Below are 24,202 nucleotides of genomic sequence, written 5' to 3'. Positions count from 1 at the left end.
TTTTTATGGCTGCATAGTATTCCATGGTGTATATGCGCCACATTTTCTTAATCCAGTCTGTCACTGATGGACATTTGGGTTGATTCCAAGTCTTTGCTATTGTGAATAGTGCCTATTTTAAAACAGAAACCTGATATTTTCTCTGAAACATCTCAAGAGTTATTGGAAGTTCTACTGTCTTTCAAGATTTCAAAAATTCTTGGGACCACAGTAGACTTCAGTTTCAAAGTAACCAGTCACATACCTCCAGCAGTCTGTATATTCATTTCCCCAAGATTCTCCCATGCTCATGAGAGCAATTTAATATAGTAAGTGGTCAGCCATTAGAGGGAGATGGCACCTGTTTCGTCTTTATTGTTCTACAACTTACTGCGAGGCCTTGCACAATTTACTTAATTTATTTACAATTATATTTCTCTAAATACAAAATGAGAATAATACCAGGTTTGGCCTTGTGCCACTGTTGCCAGGATTAAATGAGATAAAATCTGGAATGAGATTTGCAAGAGCTTAGCACAGGGTGTGGACTCAAGTTAAGAGAGCTATTATTAGTAATGTAAGCTCAATCCTAAGATAATAAATATATACCCGGCAGATATATCTTGTTCCAGGATCATTACCTTTTTCCTGGGAAGAGATCACGATCATACCTAGAAGCAAAAGCCAAGAACCCATCGGTATCTGAGAAAGCACATGATAACAGAAGACAGGGTACAGGAAGCAGGTGCTGAGGGATCTACTTAATTCTGAAGGATGGCATGTGTCTGGCCTAGGGCTATTTTTAACAAGCTCAGCAAAACTACAGCAGATCATATTCTATAGCCTCTTAAAGGAACTGCCAGCACCTTTCAGGTTTCAGGACCAATGGGAACTCCGTGCAAAGGTATCTGTTATCATTTCTGGAGAAATATATACTTTAATTATGACTGGAATTCCTTGTCACATATTTTAATAATATCCTCACTGTCAGTCTATCCATAATAATTCAAACAGTGAAAATAGTCTCTACTACTAGATATTTGCCTTCTCTTTCACACTACTTCAATTTGTGAGAGTTAGTTGCTTCCTCACATCAGCAAGTTGAGTCAGCAGATAAGTGACCACGTGCACATTGCAAAAGTACCTCTTTCCTGTAACAAACCACAGTTACCTCTAATTAAATGTATGGTAAGCACTTCAAACTCAACTCAACATCTCCAGACATAATCTCTTGATTCCTATTATCCTCTGCCCTCAAACTTTCTTGTCTTCCATTGTTACCCATCATAGAAAATGGCATCACCATTCATCTAGTTGCTCAGGGTTAGAACCTTGCAATCACATTTCATCCATCTTTCTCTCCTACCTCATAAATAATCCCTCAGCGAATAGCAGTCAGAGTAAAGGTGACAAGAGCTACCTTAAGCATATGTTCTTATTTCACCCTTCTCTCTACCTCCACCACCATTGAAGTCACACCATCATTTCTAACCTGGACAACTTCTATAGCCTCCTAACTTGCCTCATTGCTTCCTCTATTGTATCTCTCAGTCTATTCTGAACATACCAGCAATTATAGAATTTCTGTTTCCTCAGTGACTTCTAAATGGCAAATCAGATAGTGTCACTCTTGCTTAAAATCTTTCAGTGCTTTCCTATCACACGTTGAATGAAATTCTTATTATGGCTTATAAGAATGTTTGAACACGGTCTTATCTCTAGTTTCCTCTGTGTCATCATTTCTTAAGCTATTTAGCTTAAGAAGTGCTATTTCTTAAGCACTCTCAGCACACTGTTGTCTCAGGATATTTCCACTTGCTATTCCCCTGTCCCAAAATCCTATTCCTTACATGGCAGGCTCACTTAATTCACTTCATTTAGATTTCAGTTTACATATCCTCTTATCAGAGTATCTGCTTTTCTGCTTATATAGCCATAACATTTTTTCCCTAAAACTGTGTCCGTTTCTCTTTATTCTATATTATACTATTTTATTTTCCTTCACAGCATTTATTACTTTTCAACATCTTATTTGATTTGATTTGATTTGATTATTATCTCTCCCTACCCATGCAAAAATGTAAGCTCATTGAGACTGGGGCTGGCTCTTTACTATCCACTTTGGAGTTCACAACATTTATAACACACCTTGAACTGGCCCCACTGTAGATACTCATGAAATAAATTTTCTGTTTATTACTCATTTTAGTTTTGTTTTCTCTTTGCAGTAATTAGTGTATGCTCTGCTAAGGGCCCTAATTAAAACTGTTATATGGAGCTGACACAGGGTTATTAGATATATTTTTGAAGAGTGTGTATTTCAGAATGCTAGGGACACCTCCTGTATTTGCATTATTAAGAAACTCTGCAACTGTACACATTGGCCCTGCAAGGAACAAGAAAGAAAAAGAAAGAAAGAGAGATAGAGAAAGAAATAAGAAAGAAAGAAAGAAAGAAAGAAAGAAAGAAAGAAAGAAAGAAAGAAAGAAAGAAAGAAAGAAGGAAAGAAGGAAAGAAGGAAGGAAGGAAGGAAGGAAGGAAGGAAGGAAGGAAGGAAGGAAGGAAGGAAGGAAGGAAGGAAAGAAGGAAGGAAAGAGAGGAAGAAAGAGAGGAAGAAAGAGAGAAAGAAAGAGAGAAAGAAAGAGAGAAAGAAAGAAAGAAAGAAAGAAAGAAAGAAAGAAAGAAAGAAAGAAAGAAAGAAAGAAAGAAAGAAAGAAAGAGAAAATTGAACAGGAACCCAACCTTAAGGCTGATAGAACCAGAGGAAACCGATAAATGTACAGCAAGTGGAGCCAATAGGATTCTTAAGTCTACTTTTGATGATATCATCGTGCAGATGATCATACTAGAGATCATGATGCTATTGAAAGTCATTGCCCCTTTCCCCAGCCCCTGCCTGCAAATAAGCAAGTATAATAAAAACATAACTTGGAACCAGTAAAATATGTGATTAATATGTAATAAACAGATTGTGTCAGCAGAACAATATCATGTCAGGTAGATGAGGTTAAATAATATATGGAATTGAATTTATAAAATGTATTTGAAGTCATGAAAAGAAATGGCAATAACCGACAGCAAACTACACATGTTCACAGTATTTTCTTCTCTTAGTGTCTCAGGGATTTTATGAATTGGAGAAACTTCAGGAAGAGACAAATGCTCTGTATGTTTTCTTTCTTTCGTCTCCACACAATGAGGTGACAGAGATTTCAAATTGAAATGCACTTTGAAGTCATCAGGACAGAAGAGTCATCAATTTTAAGGTCTTTAATGCCCTGGACCATTTAATTTCCTCTTTCTTAGGTCTCTATCACTCATCTCAACTTTCTCCACCTTCACTATTCTGGCATTTCACCTTTGCTTTCTTCCTATTAAACCCACTAAAAGGCCCACAAATCATAGCCTCTGGTGAGTCATTTATCTTTCATACTTCAGTTTCATTATCTATAAAATAAAAATACTAGCAATCTTTTATGTGTTTTACAAATATAGTATGGCATAAGGCAAATAATATATGTGGAGAATGATTGAAGATGCTATGAGACGATAAGAAAGTAAGGAAAGTGGAGGAAGCCCAATCACCTGAAGAGCTGTCACAAATAGAGGAAGAAGGTGAAGCAAGGGTCTAAAGAAAAAGATAAGCAGCAGATAGTGGAAATCAGGTGGTAGGGAAAGTGACTGCACCTAGTAACCTAAGGGAACAGTATAGAAATAAATGAAAAATCTTGTGAAATGTCAAGATAAATACATAATCTTTTGCTCATCAAACAGAGCTAAGCACTGTAATATGCTAAATATGTGTTATTATTTATATGCATTGGAAATTGGTTAGTAAAAGCATAAGCTGGCTTACTTACACTGAGTTAGGAATTAAAATTAAGTCATGATTGCTATGGCTGTGTTTGTGCTTAAGTGAAATTGCATTATGATTAGGTTAATAGAATAAGACGTTAAGTGCTAAATCCATTAAAGTCTTGAGCTCTCAACTTTTATCAAAGGAGTAAGGGAATGAGTTAAAAATAATAGGCAATTATAGCCTACCAACAACTACTCTTGGGAGATCTTTGTGTAAGAGCCAATAGTAGAGGTTGTTCAGAACAGGCAAATGGATGACTCAGAGTAGAAGCTGGTCTCATGGCCTGAGGCTTCCTTTTCATGTTTCTCAAGTCAGAAGTACTTTGCACACTTCTCTCAGTAAAATATATCCGAGGAAATCCCGAGGAAAATCAAAGCAGGCTGCAAATACTAGATTATGACATAAACAGATTTCTTGATTCGTTCAGAATTAGATGCTAGTGAGATTTCAGACTACTGCTCCTCTTCAGGGAGAAAATCACTAAATAAATTCCTCTCACTTACTTTGGGACTACTACTTGTTGAAAAGTGTTACTCTAATGATCTTTGTGCACTGGCTTTGTTACCTAGGCTTCAGGGTGCAAAGGAGTAAATTCCAAGAAAGTGAAATGAAACTATTTGTCTATTTTATACGTTAATTAGATGAAAAAGCTGTATCTCTATAATGCCAGGAATCCACATTCCAAACTCATAGAAATTGGAGTCTTTTATTTTATTGACTGCTACCAGTACTTTTTTTTTCATGTTTGGAATTTTTTTTTTTTTTTAAGTTTAACACTAAACTCAAAGCCTGACATAAAGAGTGAAAATTGGCCAAGCATGGTGGCTCACACCTGTAATTTCAATACTTTGGGAGGCTGAGGTGGAAGCTGAGGTGGAAGGATTAGTTGAGTCCAGGAGTTCCAGACCAGCCTGGACAATTTTTGTCTCTACAAAAATTACAAAACTTACCCAGGCATGGTGGTGCATACCTGTAATCCCAGCTACTCAGGAGGTTGAGGTGAGGGAATCTTTTGGGCCTAGGAAGTTGAGCCTGAAGTGAGCCATGATTGTGCCACTGCACTCCAGCCTGGGTGAAATAGTAGGACTCTGCCTCTAAAAAAAGATGGAAAGTTGCAGAATCATATTTTGGGTTTTTTTTTTTTTGCATAAAATAAAAGATTTATATAAATAGAACAAGATCAAATAATAAATATAAGTTTTATTTGAAAATTTTATTTTGTATGGTTTATTGACACAAACCACATACCAGAATTTGTAGAAATAATCCAAGTGGTATAGAAAACAACTATGTTTTTATAAAGTCACGAGATGGTAAAGATTTTTCTATGTCAATTTAATGGATTTAATTTTTACAAAGAAAATATTATTTTATAGTATGAACTGGATTAAATCTTGGATTTCTATTTTGCTCTGTAATGTAAAACTGAATTAATATTTATTTCCACGGGTTCATTAAGTCAGCAAATATTTGTGGAGTGCCTTCTAAATGACAGGCACTGTTCTAGGTAACGGGGTTAGGGAAGAAAACAAGATGAACAATACTTTTGTCTTAACAGAGCGTGTGTACTAGGAGTGAAAAACATTAAATTTAGATTAGATAGACAAATAGATAAAATTTAAATTAGATAGGTATAAAAGTTATGATGAAAATAAATAGGGAGATGGGCTAGAGTTTGTGGTGGGTTACTTTAGGTTGAGTGGCCAGACACTCTATTTTTGAGTCTGAATTATGAGATTTGGACAAACAATATTCTCAGCCCGGAGTGACAATGACAATGCCTGAAGATAAGAACTAGCTAGTTTTACAAAATAGGAGAAAAGTCAGTGAAACAAAGTAAGCAGAGTGAAGAATGGTATGACATGACTCTAGGGTGTTGGTAGAAACTAAACCTCACAGAGCCTAATAGGACAACATAAGAGGTTAATTTTATTCTATATTCAGTGTTTTATGAATCATATATTGCTGGGAAGCAAACCAGTCCAAAACTTAGTAGTTTAAAAAACCATATTTGGCTGAGTTCAGTGCCTCACACTTGTAATCCCAACAATTTGGGACACTGAGGCAAGAGGATCACTTGAGGCTAGCCTGGGCAATGTAGCAAGACTCCGTTTCTACAAAAAAATTAAAAAATTAGCCAGACACAGTGGTACATGCTGTGGTCTCAGCTAGTGGGGAGGCTGAGGTGGTAGGAACTCCTGTGCTTAGGAATTTGAAGCTACAGTGATCTGTGAGTGTGCCGCTGCCCTCCCACCTGGGTGACAAAGTGAGATCTTGTCTCAAACAATATTGTTTAATTAAAACAAAAAACTATATTAATTTATTTTGCTCACAAATTTGCAATTATCCATGCAACATCAGCTGAAGTGTTTCAACTGGGCCCTGAAAGATTCAAGATGGTTTACTCACAAGGCTATCAAGTTCTTATGGGTTATCAGATGACAGCTCAATCAAGCTGTAGTCCAGGCACCTACATTCTTCTTCATGTGAGCCTCCCCACAACAGGTCTCTTGGATTGTACAAGCATAGTTGCTAGGTATTAAGAGCAAGCATCCTAAATGAACAAGGAAAAAGTACAATGCTTCATGGCCTACTCTCAAAAGTCATAGAGCATTAATAATCACAACCTTGCCCATATTCAAGGGAAAGGAATACCTCTTGATGGGAACACCTTCAAAGTCATATTGTAAGAAAAAGAAAGTAGCTGGGCCTAGTGGCTCACACCTGCAATCCCAGTACTTTTAGAGGCTGAGGCATCAGGATTTCTTGAAGCCGGGAATTCAAGATCAGTCTGAGCAACAAAGTGAGACCCCGTCTCTACAAAAATAAAAATTAAAAAATCAGCCAGGAGTGGATGCATGCCTGTGGTCCAAGCTACTTGAGAGGCTGAGGTAGGAGGATTGTTTGCACTCAGAAGTTTGAGCTACAGTGAGCTATGAATGTGCCACTGCACTCCAGCCCAGGAAACAGAGTGAGACCCCATCAGAAAGAAAGACAGGAAAGAAGGAAAGAAGGAAGGAAGGAAGGAAGGAAGGAAGGAAGGAAGGAAGGAAGGAAAGAAGGAAGGAAGGAAGAAGAGGTAGAGAGGAAAGAGAGTAGAAAGAAAGAGAAAAATAAAGAATAAAAAACAAATGTGACAGGAAATCTTTGAAAACTACAATCTGCCACAGTCTATCTTCAGGCCACAGTGATTTATATACCTCTCACATGTAAAATACAGTCATTCCCCCAAGACTAAAGGTCTCACTTCATAATTACATAACCTCAAAGTTCAAAATCGTATCATATTAATCCAATTTAGGTAAAAAATAATTTCCCTTGAGTGCAATTCCTCAATTACAGCTCAATGGGCACTCTTTTTTACAACGTGATTCATGTCACACATCTCACCTAAAAAAATATTTTTTCTCGTTCTCCAAATACCCAAAATAAAGTGGTGGGACAGGCATTGGAAAACTGCTGTAGACACTCCTACACAAAAGGGTGGGGAATGGGAAGGAATACAGTAGTCACTGGTCCATATCAATCCTGAAATGCCAGGCACATGCTGCCAATTCTTTGATTAGAGTTCAGTCCTACTCCCTGGAAATTGTTCTCTATGGCTCTTTGCTGCACTGCAACATCTCCTCATTCTGCCCTGAGTCCACCTTCCATTTTCCTAGGCCTTTTTACACCTATTTCCTACTTGTAAAGGGGGCTTAGCAATATTCCATTTTGTGCTGTTTCTTTCCCTTCTTCTTATAAGTTGATACAATTATTTTAATATTTGTGGGATTTCTGTGTATTTGTGTACAATTCATTCCATCAGACAAAAGCCAAAACCACAAATCTTTTCAAGACAGGCCATTCTCTTTCTTGACCTTGCCATGAGATTGCCTTGGGACACCATCCTTTAGATCCTTATAAGCCTTATTGTATCATGGGGGGAGACACTTAAAACACATTGTTATGCTCCTTAGAGGGGTGGTTTGAAAAATTATATAAAGAATCATCTTAGATCTCTCTGAGGTCTTAAGTGTGAGTTGTACAGTATAATTGATTTTCTCCCTTAAGCTAGTCCTTCATTTGCAATCTAGAAAGAGTAAGAAAGAGAAACTGATTTATTTTCCAGCTAAGAAAGTTCTGAATATTTTATATTTAAGACTTAATTTTTAGCTCATTCCTCTCTCTCTGACATTTTATCATAGGCAGTGAAAAGAATCCAGGTGACACTTCCAATTTTCTGCTTGAAAATTTCCTTAGTTTGATCGTCATGTTCATTGCTATATTTCCCATTTTGCCAGTTACTTGAGGTAATAGTGTTGTCAAAGTTTCCATTGCTACTAAACATCTTCCAATCACATTTTCCTACTTTCCTTGAGCTGCCAGAAACAGCTTTCTCAATATTCTTTAGGCTTCTGGTAACACTTCTCCAAAGCTTTTCTGGCTTCCATCAATGGCCTATCTCAAAGCCAATGCTACATGTTTAAGAGTCTATATAGCAACACCCCACTTTCCAGTACCAAAATTTATATTAGTTATCTGTTACTGGATTAAAAAAAAATCCCAAAACCTAGTGACTTAGAAGAAAAATAAAAATTTCCTTTGCTTATAATTCTGCAACTTGACCAAGTATGGTGAGGAAAGCCCACCTTTGTTCCACCTGTCAAGATGGCTGACTTTCTTGGCTGGCAAATTAATACCGGCTATAGCCTGAAAACTTAGCTGAAACTGGAGGGGCCAGATTTCTCCATATGGGCCTCTCCATAGGTTACATGAATTTATTCAGACATGGAGACTGGGTTAGACAGTGTCCTAAGGGGATCAGGTATGACTTTAACTAATTTCATTACCTGTAGTGTCACTTCCACTGGAATCATAGGGCCATCCATATTTACAGGGAGGGGACATAGACTCCTACCTTCCAGTGGTAGGGATATCAAGTTACATTCACAGAAGTAAATGTAGGATGGGAGACTTTAAGTCTTCTTTGGAAAATAAAATTTGCTCAAATGAAAAGACATCAGATGGCTTTGAGCTAGATTAGTAATGTGATCTGATTTTTGTTGTAAAAGATTCCTCTGGTTTCTATGTGGAAGATAGATTAATGTGTATCAAGATGGAAATTGAGGATATCACTAAAGAGGCTATTGCCAAAGTTTAGGAAAGAGATAACGGCAACTTGAATGGAGAGAAGAAATAGAAACGGAGACAAGATTGGAGATAATGTTGTAGAGGTTCAATCAGTGGAAATAAATTAGATGCAGCAATTGAGAGAAAGAGAGTAATCAAAAATTACTTCTAAATTTTGCACTTGAGAAGCTGTGTGAATTGTAATTCTATTCACTGAAATGAAGAAGGCTAGGGAAGAAACAAGTTTTAAGTCTGTTTTACAAGGAGATGAGATCAAGAGCTCGGCATTGTATGTGTTAAGTTTGAATTCTTTATTTAATATTCAAGTGGAGATGTTAAGTAGGCCATTATGTTTATGTTCCTAGAATTCTAGGATTCAAGAGGAGATGTCAGGGATAGAAGTACAGGGTGGTGGAGTAGAAGGGGATAACTTTTGTTACCCATGTAAATGCCATGGGTAATGATGAAATAAAGCAATTTAGATAATTGATGTAGAACCTAATGGGTAGCCCAGGATCCTGAAACATGCTAATATTAGAAGACTGGGCACAGAAATAGGAGTCAGTGGAAAAGAACAAGAAGGGGAAACCAGTGGAAGTAGGGGCTATCCAAAATGCCTACTATTGTAGAAGCCAAGACAAGTGTTTTAACTACTATGACTCTGTAGTACAAACACTCCAAAACTTAGGTCATTTAAAAATAAATATTTTTCTGTGAATCAGCATTTGAGCCAGGCTCTTACTTTACTCTGCTCTAAGTGTAAGATGGGATAACTTGAAGGCAACAGGCTGAAATCATATAGAAACTTCTCCTCAAGTGCCTGGTGCCTGTGTTGTGAAGATTCACACTTCGAAGTTGGGCCAGCTGGAGTTTCTAAATCCTCCTCTCTGTCACTAAGTAGTATTTCCATGTAATCACTCCAGAATGGTGGCTTTAGGGTAGCTGTACTTATTACATATCTGTTTAGGCTCCCGAGTTGTATGATCCCGAGACAGAGTCAGGTGGGTACATATCAGCCTTCATTACTTAGTCTTATAGGCCCTACAACATTGAGTCCACCACATTTTATGGGATAATGCAATTTAAAAGGTCCAAAGAAGCTGAGGAAAGGAAACAAAGATCCATCAATCAATGGAGGAAACATAGATCCCCATCTCTCAATATTACTTTGTTGGAATATGTTGGTGCAGTCATCTTTGGAAAATATAATCTGCTACAACTAACAAAGTAGATCAGGTAAGGTCAACAGTATTGGATTCCATTAAGATAGCTAGTAAGGTGAGCCTATTAGAATGAGTGCTGAATTTCCCAGCTGTTAGAGATCACTTACAACCCTAGCCTGACCAATGGAAAATAATGAAAACAGCATGGGGAAGAGTAAAAAGGAAGGGCAAGAATCTGCGATTATAAGAATAATGACTATAGATGACTTTTTTTAAAATTATAATTTAAGTTCTGGGGTATATGTGCACAATGGGCAGGTTTGTTACATAAGTGCCAATATGTCACATGTATCATATTGGTTTGCTGCACCTATCAATTTGTCATTTATATTCGGTATTTCTCCTAATGCTACCCCTCCCCTAGATCTCGACCCCTGACAGGCCCCAGTGTGTGATGTTCCCCCTCTGTGTCCATGTGTTCTCATTGTTGAACTCCCACTTATGAGTGAAAACATGCAGTGTTTGGTTTTCTCTTCTTGTGTACCATTCAGCACATAGGCATGGGCAAAGCCTTCATGACAAAAACACCAAAAGCAATGGCAACAAAAGCCAAAATAGAAAAATGGGATCTAATTCAACTAAAGAGTGTCTGCACAGCAAAAGTAGATGACATTTAAGAAAGTTTTCTGTTGAAGGGAACTAAGAAATACAGCAGCAGATCAAAGATATATAAGTTAAAGGAAATTAATTTTTTAAAGAGGGAATATTTGCATGCTGATGGAAATCATTTAAGAGAGAGATAATAAATTGCAAAGAAAAAAGGGAGTATGGTGGGCACAGAGTCTCAGAGTATTGCACAGCTTAAGATATTGGACTTTAATGAGAGAGGAAATCTATTTTTTTATTTAAAAAATTATTTGTCTTTTTTTCCTCAAGTTCAGTAATTTGCCCAGAGAGTGGATTCTATTGATAGCCTCCTGAGGAAAGTAAGTTAGAGGTAAAAACAAAATTATGGTTTTGTGAATACAGTGGAAGAAAATACAGCCCAAGATATTAGCAACATTATTTTTGAGTCATGTATTTTTAAGTTTAAAATTAAGGTAACAGCCATCACAGGCAAGATCAGACAATTATTCCTTCATTTTAATCATATTTCTGGTTCTAATGATCTGAAAAAAAACTTTACTCTTCCCTAATTTAACTAATCTTTACTCTACTGTTTAGTTCTTATATTTTTTTAAAAAAAAGATAGCTGAAAGAATACTAATTGTCAGGCAAATTAGATTTATAACAACAAAAAATTTGACATTTTTAGATACATCTCTTTTTGATCTAAATTATTAGGTTCTAAGAGAATGTGTAAATTTTAGGTAATACTAAATTGATGTTTTTCAACACTTTATATTTTACTTCATATGCAATATACTTTTTACAATATTAATTTAATTAATCTTGTGGTTTATGTGTGAATGTTAAGTTTTATAAATCAACAATGTTTGCTACTTCTTTATCTTTTTCTTTTTTTCCCGTAGAATCGTGAAAGCCTGTAACAGATGCACGTGCTTAGTGATGGTACTAAAGACAATGTATCAATATACAGAGTTTTGTTTTTTATAATGATTATGTCACTTTGTTTGTTATGTTCAGACAAATTCCTTTTTTAGTTATTTGAAATCTGTTAAGTCATCTTATGCTGACAACAATATGTGATAGGTGCTATTTCTACAGTGATTTAAACTGAGATACAAAGAGCTTAACTAAGGTCAAACAGCTAATAATTTTGGATGCAAAGTCTATGCTATTAACCACTTATCTGAACTGTCTCTCTGATAATGATGAAGTTATTGATGATAATTGTTAAGAAAATGATGTTGAGAATTGTGTAGCTGAGCGTTAATTAAATAAATGAGGCTTAATTCTAAGAATAAAATACTTAAAGCAAGGTAAAAGAGAGTTATACAGAGGAAATTAGCTTGAAAAGTGAGCTAATGCCTCCAGAACACAGGGTGAGTGACAGGGGATGAGACTAAGTAACTAATTTCCTGAAATGAAGATATGAAATACAATCTCTTTCATGCTATTAATGGTGTATAGCTGATCAAAATTCAATTAAACAAGACCAAATTCTGAGTCTGAGTTCAAAGGCCAGAAAAGATTAATGTCCCAGCTAAAGCAATCAGGCAGGAGGAGTTTCCTCTCACTCAACCATTTTGTTTTATTAGGTCTTCAGTTGGTTGGATGAGGCCCACCCAAATTAGGGAAGGCAATCCACTTTACTCAGTCTACTCATTCAAATATTAATCTCATCCAGGAATACCCTTGCAGACACGTACAGAATAATGTTTGGCCAACTGAATGACCACCCCTATGGTTCAGTTAAGCTGATACACAAAATTAACCATTACAATAATATGGTGACTTTATTAAAAATTCGACAGAAAAATTTTTGCTAATTATCATGCAAATATAAGACAAATGTTTGTAAATTCACAAATTTATTTTACCTACAGTTAAATGAATAGATCCTGTGCACAATCCAATGTACATACCTGTGAAACCACTATCCCAATGAAGAAAAAGAAAATTTTTGTCATTCCAGAGGGCTAACCCTCTTCCAGTCAACCTCCACACTCCTACATAACCACTTTTCTCCCTTCTATTATTACAGATATGTTTTCCTTCTTCTTGAACTTCATGTAAAGGCACCATGCAATATGCAGTTTTTGGTTAATGGCTTCTTTCATTTAACATAAGGTTTCTGAGATTCTTGCAGGTCATACTATATATTAAATCATTCCTTTTTATTAGTGAATAGTATTCCATTGTAAAGATAGGTGACATTTAAAAAAATCTCTTTATCGGTTGACAGACTTTTAGGTTGTTGCCAGTTTGGGGCTATAATGAAGAACAGCCTCTGTGAACCTTTTGGTACTTGTCTTCTTGTACACATATGTTTACATTTATCTTGGGTACATAAATAGGACTGAAATTGCTAGGTCATAACTTACACATATGTTTAAAAGGAAATACAAAGCAGAAAAATACTTAATTCATTTAAATTTCTACCAACAATTTATGACACTTAAAGACATTCTACATACAAAATTTGATGTCAACACTTTTAATGTTAGTCATCTGACCTAGGTGAAACAGTATCTCATTATAGTTAAATAATTATATTCTCAATAATCAAAATTGATGTGGTGATGTATTTGACTGACAAAAAGAACTTACAGTACTTGCAGTACGTAGTGGGAATTTCTTGAATTACTGATATGTTTTGGCTGTGTCCCCACACAAATCTCATCTCGAATCATAGCTCCCATAATTCTCATGTGTTGCAGGAGGGACCCAGTGGGAGACAATAGAAACATGGGGGTGGTTTCCTCCATACTGTTCTCATGATAGTGAATAAGTCTCATGAGATAAGATGGTTAAAAAAGGAGAAACCCCTTTCACTTCACCCTCATTCCCTTCTTGCCTGCTGCTATGTAAGACATGTTTTTTTAATTTTCCACCATGACCATGAGGCCTCTCCAGACATGTGGAACTGAGAGTCCACTAAATTTATTTTTCTTGACTTGGCAATGCGGACTCTTTTTTGGTTCCATATGAACGTTAAAGTAGTTTTTTTCCAAGTCTGTGAAGAAAGTCATTGGTAGCTTGATGGGGATGGCATTGAATCTATAAATTACTTTGGGCAGTATGGCCATTTTCACGATTCTGCTTCTTCCTATCCATGAGCATGGAATGTTCTTCCATTTGTTTCTGTCTTCTTTTATTTCATTGAGCAGTGGTTTGTAGTTCTCCTTGAAGAGGTCCTTCACATCCCTTGTAAGTTGGATTCTTAGGTATTTTATTCTCTTTGAAGCAATTGTGAATATGAGTTCACTCATGATTTCGTTCTCTGTCTGTTACTGGTGTATAAGAATGCTTGTGATTTTTGCACATTGATTTTGTATCCCAAGACTTTGCTGAAGTTGCTTATCAGCTTAAGGAGATTTTGGGCTGAGACGATGAGGTTTTCTAAATATACAATCATGTCAATCCTCAGTCAAAAGAACAAAGCTTGAGGCATCATGCTACTTGGCTTCAAACTATACTACAAAGCTACAGCAACCAAAACAGCATGGTACTGGTACCAAAACAGAGATATAGACCAATGGAACAGAACAGAGACCTCAGAAATAATACCACACATCTACAACCATCTGATCTTTGACAAACCTGACAAAAACAAGAAATGGGGAAGGGAATCCCTATTTAATAAATGGTGCTCGGAAAACTGTTTAGCCATACGTAGAAAGCTGAAACTGGATCCCTTCCTGACATCTTATACAAAAATTAATTCAAGATGGATTAAAGACTTAAATATTAGACCTAAAACCATAAATACCCTATAAGAAAACCTAGGCAATACCATTCAGGACATAGGTATGGGTAAGGACTTCATGTCTAAATTACCAAAAGCAATGGCAACAAAAGCCAAAATTGACAAGTGGGATCTAATTAAACTAAAGAGCTTCTGCACAGCAAAAGAAACTACCATCAGAGTGAAAAGGCAACCTACAGAATGAGAGAAATTTTTTCATCTGACAAAGAGCTAATATCCCGAATCTACAAAGAACTCAAACAAATTTACAAGAAAAAAACAACCACATCAAAAAGTGGGCAAAGGATATGAACAGACACTTCTCAAAAGAAGACATTTATGCAGCCAACAGACACATGAAAAAATGCTCATCATCACTGGCCATCAGAGAAATGCAAATCAAAACCCCAACAAGACACCTTCTCACACCAGTTAGAATGGCGATCATTAAAAAGTCAGGAAACAACAGGTGCTGGAGAGGATGTGGAGAAATAGGAATGCTTTTATACTGTTGGTGGAACTGTAAACTAGTTCAACCATTGTGGAAGACACTGTGGTGATTCCTCAAGGATCTAGAACTAGAAATACCATTTGACCCAGCCATCCCATTACTGGGTATATACCCAAAGGATTATAAATCATGCTGCTATAAAGATACATGCACACGTGTGTTTATTGCAGCACTTTTTACAATAGCAAAGACTTGGAACCAACCCAAATGTCCATCAATGATAGACTGGATTAAGAAAATGTGGCACATATAAACCATGGAATACGATGCAGCTATCAAAAAGTATGAGTTCATGACCCTTGTAGGGACATGGATGCAGCTGGAAACCATCATTTTCAAAAAACTATTGCAAGGACAAAAAACCAAACACCGCATGTTCTCACTCATAGGTGGGAATTGAAAAATGAGAACACTTGGACACACGAAGGGGAACATCACATCCTGTTGCCTGTCATGATGTGGGGGGAGGGGGAAGGAATAGCATTAGGAGATATACCTAATGTAAATGACGAGTTAATGGGTGCAGCACACCAACATGGCACATGAACCTGCACGTTGTGCACATGTACCCTAGAACTTAAAGTATAATTAAAAAGATATATTTTTCTTTATAAATTACCCAGTCTTAGGTATATATTTATCAGCAGCATGAGAGCAAACTAATACAATTATAAATGTAGGCCTCTTGAGTGAAGAATAGAGATCATGAAAATTTATACCATAAATATGAAATTAAGTGGATGAATTCATTGATAAATCAACATATTTGAGGTCTTCAAAATAAGCAATAATTTATTTTTATCTACCTTCCCGCCTTCCTCCTTAGATTTTTTTCATCTTACTTTATTTGTAGAATTTGCCAGGATTTTTATGTTTGTCTCACCTCTGTGATTAGAAAAATTAAGTTTTTGAATTCCATTGTCCTTACTAATTGAAAGAAACTACTTTTGCAAGATTTTTCTTAGAGTTTAATCGGTACATCTTTCATGACTCAAAATAACCTTCTGATGACTTCTGATTAAAGGTGTCTTCAAAAAAAATTTTAAAAAGCAGAACAAAACAAAACTAGAAAAACACGAAAAAAATGTGAAAGTGCGTCAACTTTTAAACAGGGATGGCACAATAGGGTCAGGATTCTGTCAGATAAGAGTAGGAAAAATCTGTATAAGCTTTAGATGATCTTTAGATTGATTTTCAGCTTTTCAAATGCTAGGCAAGTGTTTACACAAAAATTGTTCACTGGTCAGAATGAAACAATTCAGTGGAAAACAAATCAAAAAGATGACAAGATTCTTACCTGTGGTTATGTAAAATTAGGAAGGATTTTGCTATTGATTTACTCTAACATGCAATGTTTGACCTGTAGAGTGATGGGTGTTTTTGTTTTTTGTCTTGCTTTTTAGATGGGATTTTGCTCTTGTTATCAAGGCTGGAGTGCAATGGTCTGATCTTGGCTCACTGCAAACTCTGCCTCCTGGGTTCAAGCGATTCTCCTGCCCTAGCCTCCCGAGTAGCTGGGATTACAAGGGCTGCCACCATGCTTGGTTAATTTTGTATTTTTAACAGACATAAGGTTTCACCGTATTCGTCAGGCTGGTCTCCTGACGTCAGGTGATCCACCCGCCTCGGCATCCCAAAGTGCTGGGATTACAGATGTGAACCACCATGCCCAGCTGATCTGCACAGTGTTTAATGTTAAAAATAATTCAAAATTTGAAATTGGAACATTTAACATAAAAATTCTGACCTGTTTTTCTCAAAAAAATCAGAAAGATTTGATAAGAATGCACTACATTCACACCAAGAGTCAACTGGTGAGACTGAGTAGCCACTTCTACCTGCAGATGAGCCACAGGCCCTTATTTGTACTTACCTTAAGCATGCCCTTTCCTCAGATTCTGTTCCATAAATTATTTATATATCTAGGAGACATGGTAGGAGGTAAGTGGATCATAAGGATGGTTTCCCCCAAGCTGTTCTCATGGTAGTGAGTGAGTTCTCATGGGATCTGACGGTTTTATAAATGTTTGACAGTTCCTCTTTCACACACTCTCTCTCACCTGTCACTATGTAAAATGTGCCTGCTTCCCCTTCTGCTATGATTATAAGTTTCCTGAGGCTTCCCCAGCCATGTGGAACTGTGAGTCAATTGAATCTACTTTTTAAATAAATTACCCAGTCTCAGGGAAGTTCTTTACAACAGTGTGGAAAAAGATTAACACAGGAAATTGTTACCAGGAGTGGGGCATTGCTGTAAAGGTAACCTGCAAATGTGGAAGTTACTTTGGAACTGGGTAACAGTCAGAGAGAGGTTGGAACAGTTTGAAAGGCACAGAAGAAGACAGATGTGGGAAAGTTTGAAAATTCCTAGAGACTTGTTGAATAGTTTTCACCAAAATGCTGTTAATGATGTGGACAATGAAGTCCAGGCTGAGGTGGTTTCAGATGGCGATAAGGAACTTCTTGGGAACTGTAGTAAATGTCATTCTTGGTATTCTTTAGCAAAGAGACAGACCCTTCCCTAGAGATCTATGAAATTTTAACTTGAAAGAGATGCTCAGAAATTGGAACTTATGTTTGAAAGGGAAGCAGAGGGTAAAAGTTTAGAAAATTTTCAGAGTGATGATGTGATAGAAAAGAAAAACCCATTTTCAGAAAATAAATTGAAGCCAGCTTCTGAAATGTACATAAGTAATGAGGAACCACATGTTAATCACCAGGAAAATAGGGAAAATGTCTCTAGGGCATGTCAGAGATCTTGATGGCAGCCCCTCCCATCACAGGCCCAGAGGCCTAGGGGTTAAAAATGGTTTCATGGGTTGGGCCCAGGGCCCTGCTGCTGTGTGCAGCCTCAGGACTTGGTACCCTGCATCCCAGCCACTCCACCTCCAGCCATGGCTAAAATGGTCCAAGGTACAGCTTGGGCCATTGTTTCAGAAGGTTCAAGCCCCAAGCCTTGGAGGCTTCCATGTGGTATTGAGCCTAGAGGTGCACAGAAATCAAGAATCATGCTTTGGAAACCTCTGCCTAGATTTCAGAGAATTTATGGCAATGTCTGGATATCCAGGTAGAAATCTACAGAAATGGGAGAGCCCTCATGGAGAGCCTCTGCTATGGCAGTGTGGAAGAGAAATGTGGGGTTTGAGCCCCCACGCAGAGTCCCCACTGGGGCACTGCCTAGTGGAGCTGTGAAAAGAGGGCTACCACCCACCAGACCCCAGAATGGTAGATCCACCAACAGCTTGGATTGTGCACCTGGAAAAGCCACGGACACTAAACACTGAACATGAAAGCAGCCAGTGGGGAAAGGGGTGTGTGGCCTGCAAAGTCACAAGGATGGAGCTGCCCATGCCGTGGAAGCCCACCTCTTGTATCAGTGTGCCCTGAATGTGAGATATAGAGTCAAAGGAGATTATTTCAGAGCTTTCAAATTTAATGACTATTCTGCTAGATTTTAGACCTCCTGGGACCTGTAGTCCCTTTGTTTTGGCCAGTTCAGTTTCTCCCATTTGGAATGGGAGCATTTTCCCAATGCCTGTATTCCCATTGTATCTAAGAAGTAATTTTCTTGCTTTCGATTTTATGGGCTCCTAGGTGGAATGGACCTGCCTTATATCAGATGAAACTTTGGACTTGGACTTTTGGGTTAGTGCTAGAATGAGTTATGACTTTGAGGGACTGTTGGGAAAGCATGATTGGTTTTGAAATGTAAAAAGAATGTGAGATTGGGAAGGGGCCTGGTGGAATGATATGGTTTGGCTGTATGTCCTCACCAAAATCTCATCTTGAATTGTAATCTCCATAATCCCCATATGTTAAGGAAAGGCCCTGGTGGGAAATTTTTGGATCATGGGGGCAGTTCCCACATACTGTTTTCATGATAGTGAGTGAGTTCTCATGAGATCTGATGGTTTTATAAGTGTTTGACAGTTCCTCCTCTACACACTCTCTCACCTGCTACCATGTAAGACATGCCTTCTTCCCCTTCCGCCATAATTGTAACTTTCCTGAGGCATCCCCAGCCATGCATAACTGTGAGTCAATTAAACCTCTTCTCTTTATAAGTTACCCAGTCTCAGGGAAGATCTTTATAGCCATGTGAAAACTAATGGAGTCATATAGGCTTTTGTAAGACTCTCATCTAAAGTATATCCCTAATTTTACAGATATGAAAACATAGTCCTGTAGATATTAATCATTACAATATTATTATTATAACTAATACTTACATAATTATACTATATGTCAATAACTATTCTAAAGGATTAATATGTATTATCTAAGTTAGCCCTCAAATTGACCCTAAGGATAGTAACTTTATTACCACTATTTTAAAGGTGAAAAAACTGACCCATAAACAGCTCAGGTGACTTGTCCAAGGTCTTATATTGAGTTTCTAACAAATTGGTACTGGGACTCAGGTGTTAAAATTCTCATTCTACTAATTTTTCAGTGACATCCTAGATGCAGTTCTCTGATTATTGATTTAGCCCCCAGAAAAAGATCGGTACATTATGACCAGTCACTTAAGCAGAGGTAGAAAAATCATGAAACCTAGGGGAATATGTTATTCAATAATACAATTTAGAAAGAAAAAAATATTCTAGGGACAGATAAGCATACTGGTTTTTATTTGCTTGAAAAGTTCTCCCATATCCATCTTCTTATATCAGCAGTCTTATCTTGTTACAACAGGAATGTTTACATAAGTCAGACTTTTCAGATTCAGTAAATAGCCCATCTGTGATCGCATGACCTAGAAGCCACAGTCCTCTACTGGAATCAATTTTTAGGTGCTGTTGGAGAGCAGCTTTCTTCTGCTTCCTCCTAAGATCCTGAATGGGCAAACTTGAATGCGATGCTGACAATACTCAACTTTACCCCAAAGTAAAGAAACCCTATCTGCAAGATGTAACCAAAGAACTACAGAGAAAAATGAAAACCTGGGAAGGCAGAAGTGGGGTTCGGGGTGTGGATGAAAGCTCCAGCTATGGAAACACTACTTCTCTTTAATTTTGCTTCTGCTAGTTCATTTGGGAATTCAGCCATTTGTCATTGCCATCATACTTGTTAATACGTAGAAAATCAGACAAGCTGAGACCCTTGGGAAAGCAGTTGGCAGTCCTAAAGTTAAACTGGTGTAATCATAAAAATCAAATTACCAGCCAAATACAGAGTCCTAGGAACATCTAGTTCAGGAGATTCAGGACTGAGGTATAGATCCGGGAATTCAAAGTAGAATCACATAAATCCAAATTCTGGGTAGGATACCTGGAAAAGGATGCAGCCCTTACGGCATTAACCAATATATTCCTGTGGTTTGAAATTACAGTTAACACTACCCTGAGACATTAATTACTAAACGGTGGAAGGGAAAGCCCACAGACATTTAAAATCGGAAAGACAAGAGGCAATTTTTATATCCACCTAGCAATGCCACAGCAAACCAATCCCAAGAGAACAAAGGAGCATTTGGAATTGCACAAAGCTACTACAATTCAATTAACTGTGAAGAGGAGTAGCCCTACCACTAAACACCTGTATGTACTTCTGGGAAATAGCTGAAGCAGGTAACAGCATCTTATATATTAACATATTAATGATTGTATATCATTTAAAAAATATGTAAACAAAAGGAACCGTCTTTGACTTCCAACCTGATTTTAAAAAGCAATTCTCAAGAGTATTATGAAATCCAATTTAAAATAAATATTAAACTTCCCTGAATTGGTTTCATTACATCAAACATTGTTATCGATACAGCATAAAATTATTCCAGACTTAATTGCCTGTAAGCTCATGGAATGCTTCCAAACTTACCTCCTTTCATCTATTTTAGCTCTTCCCATACATAGGTTTCCTATTATCCTGACTTTACCTCTTACTGGCTTATTCTGGCTTTGCTTTTGCTTACTTTGGCCTATTTGAATTTATGGCCACTGTTTACTTTGGTTCCTTTCCTTATGGGTAGTAAATGCCAACTCTACAATGCTGTTTCTATTGGGCCATCAATGGTTCTGACTTTTTTGCTAATTCGAGAGAGAAAACAGATTGAATAAATATGAATGTAGACCTACAGAAAAATCCAAGCACAATATAAAACTGCAAGTGAAGATTTGCTAATAAGACAACTCGTGCTGTTACAGACAATAGCTGGAGAATTTGAGAAAGAAAAATCAAAAGCACACAAATGAGACTGTGCAGTGAAGAGGCCATAGAGACAATGATACTGTCTTTTTGTATCACAGTAAGCCAAAGAAGTAGAAATTCCAACTGAGCATCATTCATTTAAATTTATGATTTTTAAGAATTAATATAGGTCATAAATTCATTCTTTCTAATGGTTCAAAATGCTTCTATTGGCATTTTAAATTGTGTTCCCTCTTGGAGGTTATTGGGGAAAAATGTGTCTACAAGCTTTTAATAGAACGAAGAGTGTATCTGTCAGCTCTACCCACGAATTTAGGCATTGGTGCCTCTGATCATCAATTTACTTTAGCTTTGCTCCTGACTCACAAGAATGTTAAGTACTCAAGGGATTAAATTCTAGTCCCTTGGGGTTCTGTACACAAATAGGCTGATTTGGTCTAGTAATCAAATGAGATTTGTTTTACAAGAAGATACAAGCACAATTACTGAAACTAAACACAAATAGAAAGAGGAGCTGGTTACCAAGACAAACAGAATGTCAATGTTTGAGAACAAGGAGTTAGAGACTATCTATAAAGTCATCTGGTATGAATTAGACAAATTTCTACCTATTTTCAGCAGAAAATCATTGGCTAATCTTCTTTTTAAGCTCTAGTCATTTCATAAAATACATTGATACAACCCTGATTGAATGCCTACGTCTTTTCCACTCCCTATAAACAAACATACTACAGATTAATTCAACAGTATAAGATTCCCCAGCAGAGTTTATAACTGAGAGAAAAACAATATACCCCAAAAGGTGGGAGGATTATTGGAGAAATATAAACAAGTATTTTCATCCTAATCGGCTTTCCAATATCTTCTATTCTCCTTTTTTTTAAAAAAAATTCTTTTTGAGACAAGGTCTTGCTCTGTCACCCAGGCTGGAGTGCAGTGGTGCAATCTCGGCTCACTGCAACCTCACTGCTCAAGCAATCATCTCACCTCAGCCTCCCAAGTAGATGGGATTACAGATGTGTGCCACAATGCCCAGCTAATTCTTTTGTTTGTTGTTTTGTTTTGCTTTGTTTTTAGAAACGGGGTCTCAGTATGTTGCTCAGGCTGGTCTCGAACTCCTGGACTCAAATGATCTTCCACCTCAGCCTCCCAAACTGTTGGGTTTACAAGGCATGACCAACTGCACCCAGGAGAAAATTTTCTATTTTTCTAAACATATTTCTATTTTTCTAAACTGTCCACTCTAGGAACTGTTAGGATAAAAAAGATACAAGATTTACACATAAATCTCATAAGAAAACTAGATTATTTAGTGTAAATTTACATCATATATTAGCTTAGTGCCATGCATATTGACGGGTTTTTAAAGTAATATACAACTTTGTAATAGTGTGGTTTATAAATACAAAAAAAAAAACAAACCATAAATAGTAATAAAAGAATAGACTGAGAGCATCAAAGTGATATTTCCAAAGTAGAAACTAAGGATACCTAGAGGTGTTAATTATTATTAGTGTCTTCCTGAAATTCTTTTAGATTTGTTGCTGTTGTTAGGCATTTAAGATAATTTAGAAATTTCTACATAATTATTTTTATACTTTGAAAATGTACAAAATCTATCTTAGAGCTTCATAAAGAGGGAAACTTTAAAGGATCACACTACTTTTTCTAAATCCCAACCAATAACTATACAAATATCTACAGATATTTTACTAGGAAATTTAAATCCTCATTTATTTCAGTCAGTTGTTCTTGCACAGTAATGGGTTAAATATTTTTATGTAATATACTTTAAAAGCCCACTTAACATTTTCTTTTAGATTATTTTAAAACAATTTAGGAAATCCCAAAAACTAAGGTTAGTTTGTGTGCTTTTTAAATTTAACTTTATGTATCTTTTAATAAGTGATATGCTTGAATTTTTTCCAAAACATTACAAAGTATTAGAAAAGTTTCTAGACTTATGTATTTGAAATTCTGTATAACACAACTTTTTTTCAACAAATCGTTACTTTTGCACTCACTGTCGAAACTTCACTTTTACTTTGAAGAGACTGATTGTGTTTACTTTTTGGCAAAAATATTCTAGTTATTATATAACAAAATAAAACACTTACTGTAATAGAAATATAAGCAGGTAGGAAACATTCCCATTTGTAATTTAGCATCTTGTCTGTGAACTGAAAAAAAGAAAAAAAAAATTTGATTCATTTTTACCAGCAAACATCTGTGTGTTCAGATGACTGTCATAGTCTTGATCTATCTCATTACTAAGTATTGGAATTTTTTATGCTATTTAAGATTATGAAATCTATAAATCTCTTTAATGGGCAAAATCTGATGAAAGCAAATCAACTCTTTTTGATTGTGGAATACTCTGGCAGGCTACCTTGCTTGTTCCCCAAGGTCATGATGCTTGATTATCCGATAAATGGCCCAAGAACAAGCACCAGTGTCAATCCTTATAGTAAATAGTTTAAGTACAAATATGTTTCTTATTTTTTAGAAAAAATAAATTACTAAGATAATAGTTTTAAACCTCAATGGGTTTTCTTTGTGCATTAGCAAACTGAAAAATCATACTAGGCCAATGGGGTAAAAAATTACTAGAGAAGAAAGATGTTTAAAGGTGTAAAGTCTGAGCAGAAAGAGGGAAAGAGAATAAAATAAATCTCAAATATAGGTGACATTCTCTTACTACGAGATTCAATACAACATTTAACTGCAGAATGAAAAATTGGTACATAAATTTTGGAAATGAAGTTTAAAATAAAAGTAGAAGGCAGGGATAATCGTAGTTGAGGGGGGAAAAATATGGTGGATATTTTACTTTTTAACTTGGATTCGATTTTGTTGGAATGAGTACTTCTATGTGCATATGCAAAATACAACACGCAATTTCATTTTATCCAGCAACAAGTTCTCTTTCACTTAGCATGATGCTTTGGAGATTCATCTGCATTGTTGGATATATTAATTTCCTATTGCCATTGTAACAAAATATCACAAAATTACTGGCATAAAACAACACAAATTTATTTATATATATTTTTTAC

At 36.4% G+C, this 24,202-nt stretch overlaps 1 long non-coding RNA gene across 1 annotated transcript in view; it reads right to left on the bottom strand.

The window, feature by feature from the left end:
• Window positions 1-588: 588 nt before the first annotated feature.
• The window catches only part of LOC144339518 (uncharacterized), a 65,159-nt gene continuing 41,545 nt past the window's right edge, over window positions 589-24,202 (bottom strand). The window contains exons 2-4 of the long non-coding RNA XR_013414548.1: window positions 23,264-23,326; window positions 4,809-4,932; window positions 589-650 (exon numbers count right to left, since the gene is read on the bottom strand). This is a non-coding gene — a long non-coding RNA (uncharacterized LOC144339518). The remainder of the gene's footprint in view (window positions 651-4,808; window positions 4,933-23,263; window positions 23,327-24,202) is intronic.

This window comes from Macaca mulatta, chromosome 2 (assembly GCF_049350105.2).
Source record: "Macaca mulatta isolate MMU2019108-1 chromosome 2, T2T-MMU8v2.0, whole genome shotgun sequence".
Taxonomy (NCBI): domain Eukaryota; kingdom Metazoa; phylum Chordata; class Mammalia; order Primates; family Cercopithecidae; genus Macaca; species Macaca mulatta.
This window is presented reverse-complemented; position numbering and strand designations above follow the sequence as displayed.